This window comes from Rhamphochromis longiceps, linkage group LG6, assembly GCF_057381845.1.
Source record: "Rhamphochromis longiceps isolate RC_006_pf linkage group LG6, R_longiceps_female_GT1.1, whole genome shotgun sequence".
NCBI classification, from domain to species: Eukaryota; Metazoa; Chordata; class Actinopteri; order Cichliformes; family Cichlidae; genus Rhamphochromis; species Rhamphochromis longiceps.
In genome coordinates, this window is record NC_140562.1 from 10,740,471 (window position 1) to 10,753,207 (window position 12,737).

Here is a 12,737-nt window from a genome sequence, read left to right on the forward strand (position 1 = left end):
GATCTCATTAAGATAAGAAAAAATCACCCATCTGTTTACGAGGAGGTGCTGGTACCATATGACCAATGAGAAACATGAGCAGGCGTGCTGGGAGCAGAGTCATTTACACTGCTCAAAAACAAAAAAAAAGCTGTTGTCACTTTGATTTTCAGGTTGTCTTTCCATTCAGCCCCCTGTAGCTCAATACTTTTCATTTCCATCAAATGATGTGGGATCCAAAGACATTACCCAGTTCATATAGGAATAGCTATCTGTCATGATTCTTTTTCTTACTGAGAGATTGCTCTCCGTTAACTTTTTCTAAATTTACCTGAGGACTTAGACGTCATTGATTCTCATTATGAAAAAACACCAAATAAATGAGGCACGTGACAACTCAGGGTTGAACCTTTAGCTTCCAGATCCCGAGAAGAACAACAGATGAATTACTCTGTCCGTGCGAGAGTTTTCTGAACTTTCAGGACGTATGTTGTACGATCACATGTAACAGGAGTAAATAAATTGTGTGGTGATTTAAATACGGGGACAGTGAGCACTGTAACCAGTGGCTCTTCTTCTTGTACTGTTTCATTACTAAACCAAATTATGGATGACAGAACAATGTTTTAGAAAAGTCAGTACAACAATTTTAAACTATTATATGCATTTTTAAATCATTTATGTTAGTTTGTACCAGCTGTCTACTTTATTCACAGTGTCACAGCAAGAAGACAGAAACAGACGTCACAAGATCAGAGCAACTTGGTATGACAGAGTAATATGTGAATAATACAGTGTTACACACTAACAGGATGACAGCAGACACACGTGCTCACAGTGAAACAGCAGGAATGATGTGGTGAAACTTTTACTTAATCTGCATTTAGTTTAAAAGCAACAAACAGTATCAGGGAAACTAAGTTTGTGGGATTTATTTACGCTCACACAACTTATATTTTCACACAAGACCACATAGCTTTGGATAGCTTTTCTCCCTTGAGAAATGAAATCCTCACTTAAAAACTGTATTTTGTATTAAGTGTAATGATAGAAATGATTTGATGAACTGAAACACTTAAGTGGGAGAAAGATACAAAAGAGGAAAAATCTTTCTCACAGCAAAAATTACTTTGAGCATTCATGTCTACATTGTGGTCATTTATAATCTAAGCAGCTATAAATGTAAGTGTTAATATAATGATTATAATCTTTTCATGCTGTTAGCTATGAAATGACCCAAATACAGACACTTGGAATCAAACTATAATCTAACAAAAGGCGAGCTGTTTATTTGTGGCTGGGAGAAAGTACAAAACAAAAGGCCGATCCACACTGAGGCAAAACTAACTAGAACTAAACTGGGAAAAACTAAATGCTAAACACAAGAGACAAAGAACAAAACATGAAGTTGAAAAAAACATGAAAGTGAATAAAGGCAGACAGAGGACATGTATACTTAGAAGAGTAACAAGGGAAGTAGAAACACATGGGAAACACAGCTGACACAAATGAATGATGATACAGGGGAAGCAAAACTAAACACACTGAACATGGAAACACAAGAACGTAAAAATAAAACAGGAAACATAATGAGATGAAAACTGTGACAACACGAGCTTGACAATATGACTTGGAAAACACAGACAGGAAACACATAACAGTCTGGGGAGAAGGACTGATACACTAGAGGAACGTGAAACAGATAAAGGGAAACGAGGCACATACGTAACTAAAAATCACACATAAAGGACAAACTTACACAGGAAACCGAAAATTACACATAAACAAGGGAGCGTGGATGAAACCAAACCTAACTAAGACACACTAATAATAACACTAGAAATTACCATTACATCATAAGAAATCAGACATACATAATAAACTCAAAATGCTGGGTCACAGCCCCATTGCCCTGGCAAAAAACAGGTAATTTTGCCCATTGTTAGGTGGTTCCTAGGCAACTTCATGGCATATTATTATTCATTGAAATCATTACAATATATCGTGTAAAATTCAACTTTTCCAGATATAAATTAGTCGTTACTCTCTTGAATATGTTATAGGTGCATAAATGCTACAAATAAGTCAGTTTGGCCTGTTGGTAGGTGATTGCTAGGCAACATGATCTGATATCGATAAGAACCTTCAGAGATCTGTGAAGCACCCTGTGCCAGCTTTGGTTGCGCAGATCCTGATCATACGTGAGGAGTTTCCGGACAAACAAACAAACAAACAAACAAACAGGCAGATTTATTGCACAATATTAGAAATTTAGAGTTTTGCAATTGCTAAGCAATTAAACTGCAATGATTCAACAGCATCTGTCATCCAAATTCTATCTCTTAATGAGTCATTCTTTTCAGATTCTCTTTTTTCTCTATATTAGCTTCATTTCACTGTAGAACCTGGAGAGGGCTTGATTTACTACCATCTCATCACTGCTGTCACTTTAATCACTATCAGTGTGATAATATATACGTCACTGAGATGTTCCTGAGTATCTCCTGCAAACTAGATCCCTGAATGGATGAGCGAGTTAGTGAATGAAAAAGTGGTCCATGTATGCAGCCAGCTCATCACAGGTGTGATTACCCTGAAAAAAAAAGCTGCCTCTCTATTTAGGAATTTGAAGCATGTTGAAATCAAACGCCCCCTCACCGAGCGTCCCCAGAGTGCCTCCCTCCTGTTCCTCCTCCCACTCTCTGTCTACGTCTGGCACTACGTCACTGATGGCAGCCGTGGAAGACACACAAACATACACACCTACATGTTCGCACACATGCAGCCTTTGCTGTGTCCTACGCTCCCCTCCTCCCCACGGAGTCACGTTTTATTGACATCCCTCCTCCCTTCGTCTCTCTGAATGCCTCTTCCTGGAGCCATCCTTCTTCTCACATCTATCCTTCCTCCTCCTCTCTGTCTGCCTGCGTCTCCACTCACATGGATGTCTTCCACCTCCTCCCACACACACACACACACACACACACACTAATATTCACTGGGTGGCACGTGACAGATACCCAAATAGACTAAAAACATGAGAAGAGTTGCGTCTTAATTAGATTTTTATGAAAAGATACAATGATCTGTGTGCTTTAAGGACACTTAAAGCATACCCACAGGCCATTAGCCTGCCTACTGCATCAAACACACACACACACACACACAGTCACACAAGGCCAGATACATTAGAGCGCGTTGTCCTTCTCCTGCAGTCTTAAAATAGACTCCTCCTACACAATGTGTTGCCCGTCGGCATCATTTCCCATCTCTGCCAGCTCTGCTGCTGCCAGACGTACGCATGCACACACACACGCACACACACGCACACACACAAACACACACAGGCTATCTTACTCATTCATGCTCATAGTTCCTCTGCTTTAATGAAACATATCAGTCAGCACTAATAGAGCGGGATATCATGTGTTCACAGCCTTTTAACATGGACTCATCGAGCAATCACACGCACAGAGCCGCAACTCCTAACTACTTCCTCCTCCTTCTCCTCTCTGGAGAAGCCCAAGGCCACTCACTAACCACATTTTGACAGAGCGGGACTCCCTGTTCAAAGAACTTTCTTCAGTTTGTTCAGCAGGGGGGTTTTGGAGGACAATGAAGTGTTTAAAAAGTCATGACAAGTTTTGGGAAGGTAATTTCCCCCAAAAATCCTGTCTTTGAATTACTCATATGGCTCATATGATCTCTTAATTGCTTGATGCTTCACCCTTTCATCGCAGAAACATTAAAAAAAAAAAATCAAGAAAAAAAAAGCTGAGGCCAGATAAACTTTTATTTCCTGCCAATCACGTGGGCTTCTGCTAAAAATGACCTGTGGACAGTTGTTTCTTCACCAGTAATGGAAATGCAGCATAAGGCGTAGGTGGTGCTAATTCTACCATCAGGTGTAATGAAACATTGCACAAGTAGAGCGTGCAATTAAAGTGGTAGCTATGAGAGGAAATAGCCATTTATGTTTGTTTCATTTGTTTATTTGAGAAAAAGACAGCTGATGTTTTTGCATGTTGCTGCGTTTGTCACGTTTCTACCATCATTTTCATTTGCACTTTCTTACTTCCATGATCTGCCAGTCCAGCAAATCCCAGTTGTGCTCTGTTTGACTGACATCTGGTGACTTTGTGTAATTTTCAAGAAATCGCTTTGGATTTATTTGAGTTGTGTGACATCATGCTGGAGGATCTTTACAGTGTGGTCATAAAGGGATGGACATGGTCAGCAGTAACACTCAGATACTTTGATGTTTAAATGAAGACAAAGAGTCCAAGGTGTGCCAGAAAAAGTCCCCCAGACCATTATAGCAGCCTGAGCTTTAGTGTGGAGGACCCAAGCGCAGACATATGGAGGCAAGGTTTCACAAAAAGCAAACCATTTATTAGATAAGGGAAGTAAAACCAAAAGCAAAACACAAGTCACCAGAATAAAGTAGGAAATGTGAAAGCAGATTATCTTGACCATGTGTCAATGCCTACATTCACTGAGTTGCTACCATGAGACTGGCTAATTAGATATTTGTGTTAACCAACAGTTTAACAGGTGTACCTTGTATATCTTATGCTGATTTTGTGACTATAACTGTAACCGGAAACTGTAGCAGCTAGTTATACTACTATACCTCAGTCATTATGTAACAAATAACATGCCCTCCTGTGCACTTAATTGTACTAACAGACCTTCTGAGGTGTCTGTAGCCTGTGACTGTATGATGTGCTAAGTGGGCTGAGTGACTGTCATGAAATCATTAATGTGTTAATGTGGTGAATGCCAATGTTTTATTTTAAGATATCAGAGACTGTCAGTTGCAGTTCTATCCCGCTCTGTGTCCTGCTAATGTTTGCACATGCATTGTTTTAACATGTCGATAGCTAATGTGCTTATATAAATGTCAGATACATTAATTGAAACCATCTAAGCAGTGTAATGCAGCGCTATAATGTGTAGAATATCTGTATTTACGCCCATGTACACGATCACACAGGTTATCTCCCACCATCACAGGCAGCGCGGCGTCATTGGACGCATGCATACATCCTGTGACATTTCCTGCCTGTTCTTTTTTTTAGCTCCGAGCTGCTACAGCTCTAGGTCATGCCTCTGCCTGGCCTCTGCACTCTGCATTTTAATCAGGCAGCTTCTTACATGGCTTTCACAAGGCAGCACTGATCCAGGGAATCCATCATATCTCTTTGCTTTGCTGCTGTAGCAACAGCGTGATATGTAAGAGCTGTGTTTACCTCATTCATTTTGAGAACTAGGCCTGGACATATTCTCTTATTATTCTTACCATCAAAATATAATCAATTAACAGTCCACAGAATGAACTGATCCTTTAAATGATCAGTGGAAATAAAGCCAAAAAATAGCTCTTTGCATAAAGGTCCAGTTGATGCACTATAAACACACAGTCTATTGTTTAATTTGTCCAGGTCTCGGTTACACAACTGCTCTGCCGGAAATGCTCACTAGAACAGCAAGCGAGGATTAATCTGCAGCTAAAAATAGTCCCCAACAAATGTACTGTTGTTTACTCCCGCATGAGTCATGGTTGCTAAAAATAGGTCCCAACTCTCATAGACAGTGTTTAGAAACGTTTAACTTTATATTCATGTATTTGAGGCATTTTAGAAATATAATATTAACGCTGGATCATTGTTATATCTTCAGTTGAAAATCAGCGAGAGCTTAGAGTTGAAAACTCATGAACGATACATAATATGACTAAACTGAACTGGCATTAAATTTCTCCTGATATTACCTATAAAATGTTTAATAAATAAAATAGTTACCTATAACATTCCATTAGTGTCAGCTTTAATTTGTGTTTATTGCAACACACTACGTGATGCCATAAAGTCTTATCCTTTAATATATATTAGCATGCTAATATATAGATATGCTGTATAGGTCTCCATTTACAAGACTGAAGCTTATTCAAACAAACAAATAAAAATTTAATTGAGTTTAGTTAAATTTTCATGTAATTAAATGAAAGTCTGAAAAAAAATTAAATGTTGCTGGGACCTAGCAGTGCTAATATACCCACATAGCAAGCTGGTCTGGCCCAGATCTGGTGTCAAGCCGGCACTGCTGACTGACCGGTAAGTGGTATGTCATCCAGATATGGGTCAGGCCTGACGTAGGTGGCATTTTTTATGTGATGGCATGCCACATCTGGCCCGATTGTGGTTTGGTGTATGTGGCCCAGGCTCATAGAAAACAGGTCTGGCCCGGATCCGGCATCAAGCTGGCACTTCTGACTGACTGGTGTCATGGCAGGGTGTATGTCAACCAGATGTGGGCCAGGTCTGGCAATGATGGCACTATCTATGTTCCTATTTTCCTACTTTAGTTTGAAGACCCAAATTCCATGTTGCAATCAATGTTCCCTCTGCGCAATTGCGCACTGCTGGCACGGTCTCTGCGCACAGAAAATCTGCGTTGCACACACAAAAAAAAATCTAACCTGAATTGAAATTAAAATTAATACTTTAAGAATTCAGTTTTGCAGTGTTAGTCAGTAAGTGACTGGCTGCTCCCGTATGGGATTAGAACGACGCCACTTTATCCTATAGTCCAGCCAATGATGCGATTCACACTCATATATACGCAGCTAATCAACGTCGTTGACAGGCTATGACAGCTTCCTTATGTGCTGACACTGGTGTTTTAGCTAGCAAAGCGGCGTGGCTGATGTGGAGTGAAGCCACGTTAATGACAACGTGTACAACCATTGGAGATGTGAGCAGAACAATTGACGGGAAAAGTGTGGACTTTATACCAGGCCAAGTAAAACCAGAGTTATGATAAAAAATATATGCAATGTTTGGTTTTCTTCCTGAATACTATCATTCTTTATATTTACTGCAGGAAGAAACGGTAAAAACGGTGTTTTATAAGGAAAACCTCAAAAGCACTCTCCCCTGTGAGCAAAAACAGCCCTCCCAACTCCCCCAGCCTTTCCTATTGGTCGAAAAATGTACCATGTCGACCAATCACAAAAATGATATGGCAGTATGGCATTTAGTTGTTTATGCAGGGGGGGAAGTTTTAGGAGTGACGGCGGTGTTTGAGATGTGAGAGATTTTCGATGTTTAGTGCAAATCTTGTGTAGTTAGTGTGTAGTGTAGTCAATAGTTTTGTTGTGTGTGTCAGGACAATGAGGCGACTGCTGAATGTTACAGGAGTGATACATCTCCTGTTGCCAGGCCTGCAGGTATCAGGCTGTTGTTCTCCTTTATCTCATAGTGGACAGAAATTATTTTTTGGAGTGACACAAATGATTTGTGTGGCATCAAATTTGATGCAGAACAGCTGATTGTTCTGTAAATATTTTGAAATGTTTATTTAAAAAAACGCCTTGGCTGCATTTTTAGGTAAACAGCTGCAAAAAACTTTGTTGTTTGCATAACTCAGTTACTTTATTGAAGAAGTAACTATATAATTAATTGCCCAGCATTGGTCATCATGTAGTGTATTTTGCAGACAGAGAGTTACAGGACCTTCTCCCTGACCACAGACTCATACTCATAATACAAGTCAGAGCAATATATATATATATATATATATATATATATATATAGATCATTAACAAGACTGGCTACGGATACCGACTACGGAACGGAGCAGTTGTCAGCCACCTCCTGTACATGGATGACATCAAGCTGTATGCCAAGAGTGAACGAGACATCGATTCACTGATCCACACTACCAGGCTATACAGCAATGACATTGGAATGTCGTTCGGACTGGAGAAGTGTAGTCGGATGGTAACAAAGAGAGGGAAGGTAGTCAGAACTGAGGGGATTGAACTACCAGAAGGCAACATTGCAGACATAGAGGACAGTTACAAGTACCTGGGGATCCCGCAGGCAAATGGGAACCATGAAGAGGCCGCTAGAAAGGCTGCAACCACCAAGTACCTGCAGAGGGTCAGGCAAGTCCTGAGGAGTCAGCTGAATGGTAAGAACAAGATCCGGGCCATCAACACGTACGCCCTGCCCGTGATCAGGTACCCTGCTGGGGTAATAGGCTGGCCAAAGGAGGAGATAGAAGCCACTGACATAAAGACAAGAAAGCTCCTTACCATGCATGGAGGGTTTCACCCCAAGTCCAGCACCCTGAGGCTGTACGCTAAGCGGAAGGAAGGGGGCCGGGGACTGGTGAGTGTCAGCACCACAGTCCAGGATGAGACAACGAACATCCAAGAATACATTGGGAAGATGGCCCCAACTGACCGAGTGCTCAGTGAATACCTCAGGCAGCAGAAACCCAAGAAAGAGGAGGGAGACGAGGAACCATCATGGAAGGACAGGCCCCTGCACGGTATGTACCACCGGCAGATAGAGGAGGTGGCTGATATCCAGAAATCCTACCAGTGGCTGGACAAAGCTGGACTGAAAGACAGCACAGAGGCACTAATCATGGCAGCACAAGAACAAGCTCTGAGTACAAGATCCATAGAGGCTGGGGTCTATCACACCAGGCAAGACCCCAGGTGCAGGCTGTGTAAAGATGCCCCAGAGACAATCCAGCACATAACAGCAGGGTGCAAGATGCTAGCAGGCAAGGCATACATGGAACGCCATAACCAAGTGGCCGGCATAGTGTACAGGAACATCTGTGCCGAGTATAACCTGGAAGTCCCGAGGTCAAAATGGGAGATGCCCCCAAGGGTGGTGGAGAATGACCGAGCTAAGATCCTGTGGGACTTCCAGATACAGACGGACAAAATGGTGGTGGCTAACCAACCGGACATAGTGGTGGTAGACAAACAGAAGAAGACGGCCGTAGTGATCGATGTAGCGGTTCCGAATGACAGCAATATCAGGAAGAAGGAACACGAGAAGCTGGAGAAATACCAAGGGCTCAGAGAAGAGCTCGAGAGGATGTGGAGGGTGAAGGTAACGGTGGTCCCCGTGGTAATCGGAGCACTAGGTGCGGTGACTCCCAAGCTAGGCGAGTGGCTCCAGCAGATCCCGGGAATAACATCGGAGATCTCTGTCCAGAAGAGCGCAGTCCTGGGAACAGCTAAGATACTGCGCAGGACCCTCAAGCTCCCAGGCCTCTGGTAGAGGACCCGAGCTTGAAGGATAAACCGCCCGCAGGGGCGTGCTGGGTGTTTATATATATATATATATAAGCTCAGGTCCTCTACCAGAGGCCTGGGAGCTTGAGGGTCCTGCGCAGTATCTTAGCTGTTCCCAGGACTGCGCTCTTCTGGACACACTAGACCTTTATGACTAGAGAGAAGATTTTCTGGATAAACTAGACTTACCTAAGCAGACAGCTAATGCTAATCATTGGCTAACTCACCCTGATCAATCACCTCCATGTTTGACAGTTAGTTTAATCTTCCGACCAGGCTCTGCATCAGTTTCCTAACTCAAAGTTGAGAAAGCGTTTTAGAGTCATTTTATATAATCAAAGAACTCAATTGTTTTGTATCTCTATGTATCCCTCATGTTGGATAATTCATCTCTAACAGACAAACCTTTTAAAAGCCTAACTGGTAAAGTGAACTTTCACTCATTGGACAGTTCATTAGTTACACCCAGCTTGTACCAGGTTGGAACCTGCTTTGCTTTAGTTCATGGATTCAACAAGAAGCCAGTGTTGAGCCTGTATGAACTGCAGCTTCAGTGTCCTTACAGGAGTGCCATCGGGTGTCTTCTGCAGCTGTAGCCCAGCCACTTCAAGGTTTGATGTGTTGTCCATTCAGAGATGCTCTTCCGTATATCTTGGTCATAACAAGTGATTATTTGAGTTATTTTTGGTGTCCTATCAGCTCGAAGCAGTCAGGCAATTCTCCTCTGACGTCTGACATGAACAAGGCATTTTTGCCCAGAGAAACCAAAACCGTGCTACCTTCAAAGTCACTTAATTCATCAGAGTACAAATACACTAGCTTTAAAGACTAAAGGTTTAAACTGAATCTCTCTCAATATCAGGTTTTGATTTTATATGTTAAACCGTGATTTAACTGTGCTTGATTCTTTTCGCTATAGGTTAGAAGACTTCCTCTATTACTATTAAGTGTATCAACATAATACAGTAATTCATTGAATTCAATTCAAGCTAAAACCTCTAAACATCCTGACTTAGGTCTTGAACACTAATAGGATTATAAAGCATTATCAGCTGTAATCCAGGACTTCCACTCACGGTCAAGTCAGACACTAAGAAACGAGCAGGACGTAATTACAAGGAACAGAAAATTGATGTTGATGGTCCTTAGATTGAGCCCAGTTTATTACCTTTTGAAGTGCTGGGTTTTTTAGAAACAAGCGGTACATTTGTGTACCAGCTTTTCTTGCAGAGGCACACTGAAAGGAAAGAGACAAAGAACTAAAAACGTGCAGGTTCACTTAAAAGGAAGATTTGCACCTCTGACTCCATTAAGGCACCTCTCAGAACAGCGTGAACACACAAGCCTGCAAATTTATAAGATAAACAGCGTGTGAGGTGAAAATTCGATTTAGTTTGATGGAAGTACTTATTTCAGGCTTCTATTTTTTTGTTGTTGTTATTAAATGTGTGTAATGCTGTTTGATTGGAGCACACGAACTGTCCAAGGACATGTTATATTCTTCTTTAAGTGGCTAAAGTAGAACACTGTGTACCACAGCTGTTGTACGCAGCTGTGGAAAACGTGGTGTGTTCAGGTACGCATCCTCTGAGTAGAAGGTTTTTCTCTTGTCTAAAAAGTGAAGTTGCAGGTATTAAAGGACCAATCTGGACTGTGGTGGTGGCAGGGTGGTGTGTGAAGAGTTAATATGAGCCTCCATCAAAACTAAAGTGTGGGCAAGCTTTTTCCTGCCTCATACGGTATGATGAAACTATGACAAGGATTGAGAAATATGATGACTGATCAGTGCCTCGGTTAGTCAGCAGTGAAAAATGTGGCTGACTGGCATGACATGTAAAATTTTGGCGGGTATTTATGACAGTCAGAGAGCTAAGACCACACCTCTGTGGGGGGGTTTCATTCTCATGGAACTTCACTTACCCAATAAGTGGCATTGTTTTAGCCCATGTTTTAAATTACACAGAGCGAGTTAAGTCGTTGTTTCACATGGCGATAAACACACACACTGGAATTCACTCTGGCAGCATAATTATTGCAGCTTAAAGACGGATTTATACATGAAAGCGCAGAAAGCGTACACATGTAGGGTTTACTACGTATGGTTTGACCCAGATGTGGAAGCTGTTGTTGGCAGATCAGGGTCACTGTGATAAAACCCTTATCCGAGAGTTTATACAAGCATGCATATCTGGTGGCAAAAACACTTATAGTGTGATACTGAAGCTGCTGAGCCCTTTTGAAGGAAAACAACTGTGATAGCTGTAAATATGAATTATTAGAAACCAGAGGGTCTGAAACTGAAGGTCCAAATTCTACCACAGAGGAGTGGTCACCACTTAATTAAGGACGAACACAGTTTTTTATATATTTTAAAGACTTTTCTTATTTTGTCCTTTTGTTTCGTGAAATCTTTTCAGCTATTAAAAAACAAACACCTTCAAATCACTCTGGATGATCTCAAGACATCAATCACAAATAGACGCTCCTTCTTTTTAGGGGTGGAAGATAAAAGAGATAAAAATGATCCCTCCATGTTTTTGATTTTGGATCTACTTGTGCTGAGCAGTTTAATGTGATTCACAGTTTGCAATATTAGATGTGTTTTTTACTGCACTCTTTCAGTTCATCCTCTGATTGAAACAAGCCATTTCAGCTCCATTACCCTTGCCTTTGTGCTAACTCTTTCTTCAGATTGGATGGACTATGCAAACAACAGGCCAGAGATGTGTGCTCGGGTGGCCAAATGAAGGATACTGCCTCTCTTTAACATCATAAGCGTAAACTCTTGGCTCACTTTTATATATGCTCAGAAAAATGATTTGAAACTATACCCATGTTTAATATGAGCACACACCATTATAGCACTATATTTATTGCAGAAAAATAAGAACAGTTCCTGTTAGTCCAAATCCGCTCACAAGAAAATAGCTGAAAGCAAATCGATCATTTCATTCATTTTTGAGGTGAAATGGTCCTTTCTGTTTAGACTAATTCATAACCGGGACGGCTGAAAGTAGCATGCTGCAGTCCTAAAATAATAACGATAATAAGAGCACTGAAATTATAAGTATACATTATAACACCCTTACATTAATAACAGTATTTTCTATATATTGATTTAATTTTCTTTGTTCTTTTTACACATTCTTTAAGAGGTTTGTAGTACAAAAATTGCATATCATTTGAGGAACATAGCCAGAATCAGACAAGTTTTGTCAAGCAACACTGCAGAGGTTCTTGTCCATGCATTTGTGTCTCAGGCCCTCGCTCTCCCGGGAAGAGTGATAGATGTCCCGGGCAGACCTCATGACCAGGGAGAGTAGGAGGCGCCGGTGAAGTGTCAGTCCTCCTCTCTGGGTCCTGGAGGCGTACAGCTCTTCTTTCTGGGCTACCAAAGAAACGTTTTAGAGGTCTACAGATGGTGCAAAATGCAGCTGCTCGCATTTTAACAAGAACTGGGAAATTTGAGCACATTACCCCTGTACTGAGATGTCTTCATTGGATACCTTGTCAGGTTCGAGCAGATTTTAAGGTACCTTCATACCTCCCCGACCTTTTACACCTTTATGTTCCATCTTGTGCTCTACATTCTCAGGACTCTGGCCTTCTGAAGGTTCCTGGAGCCAGAAAAAAGACAACTGGAGAGCGTGCTTTT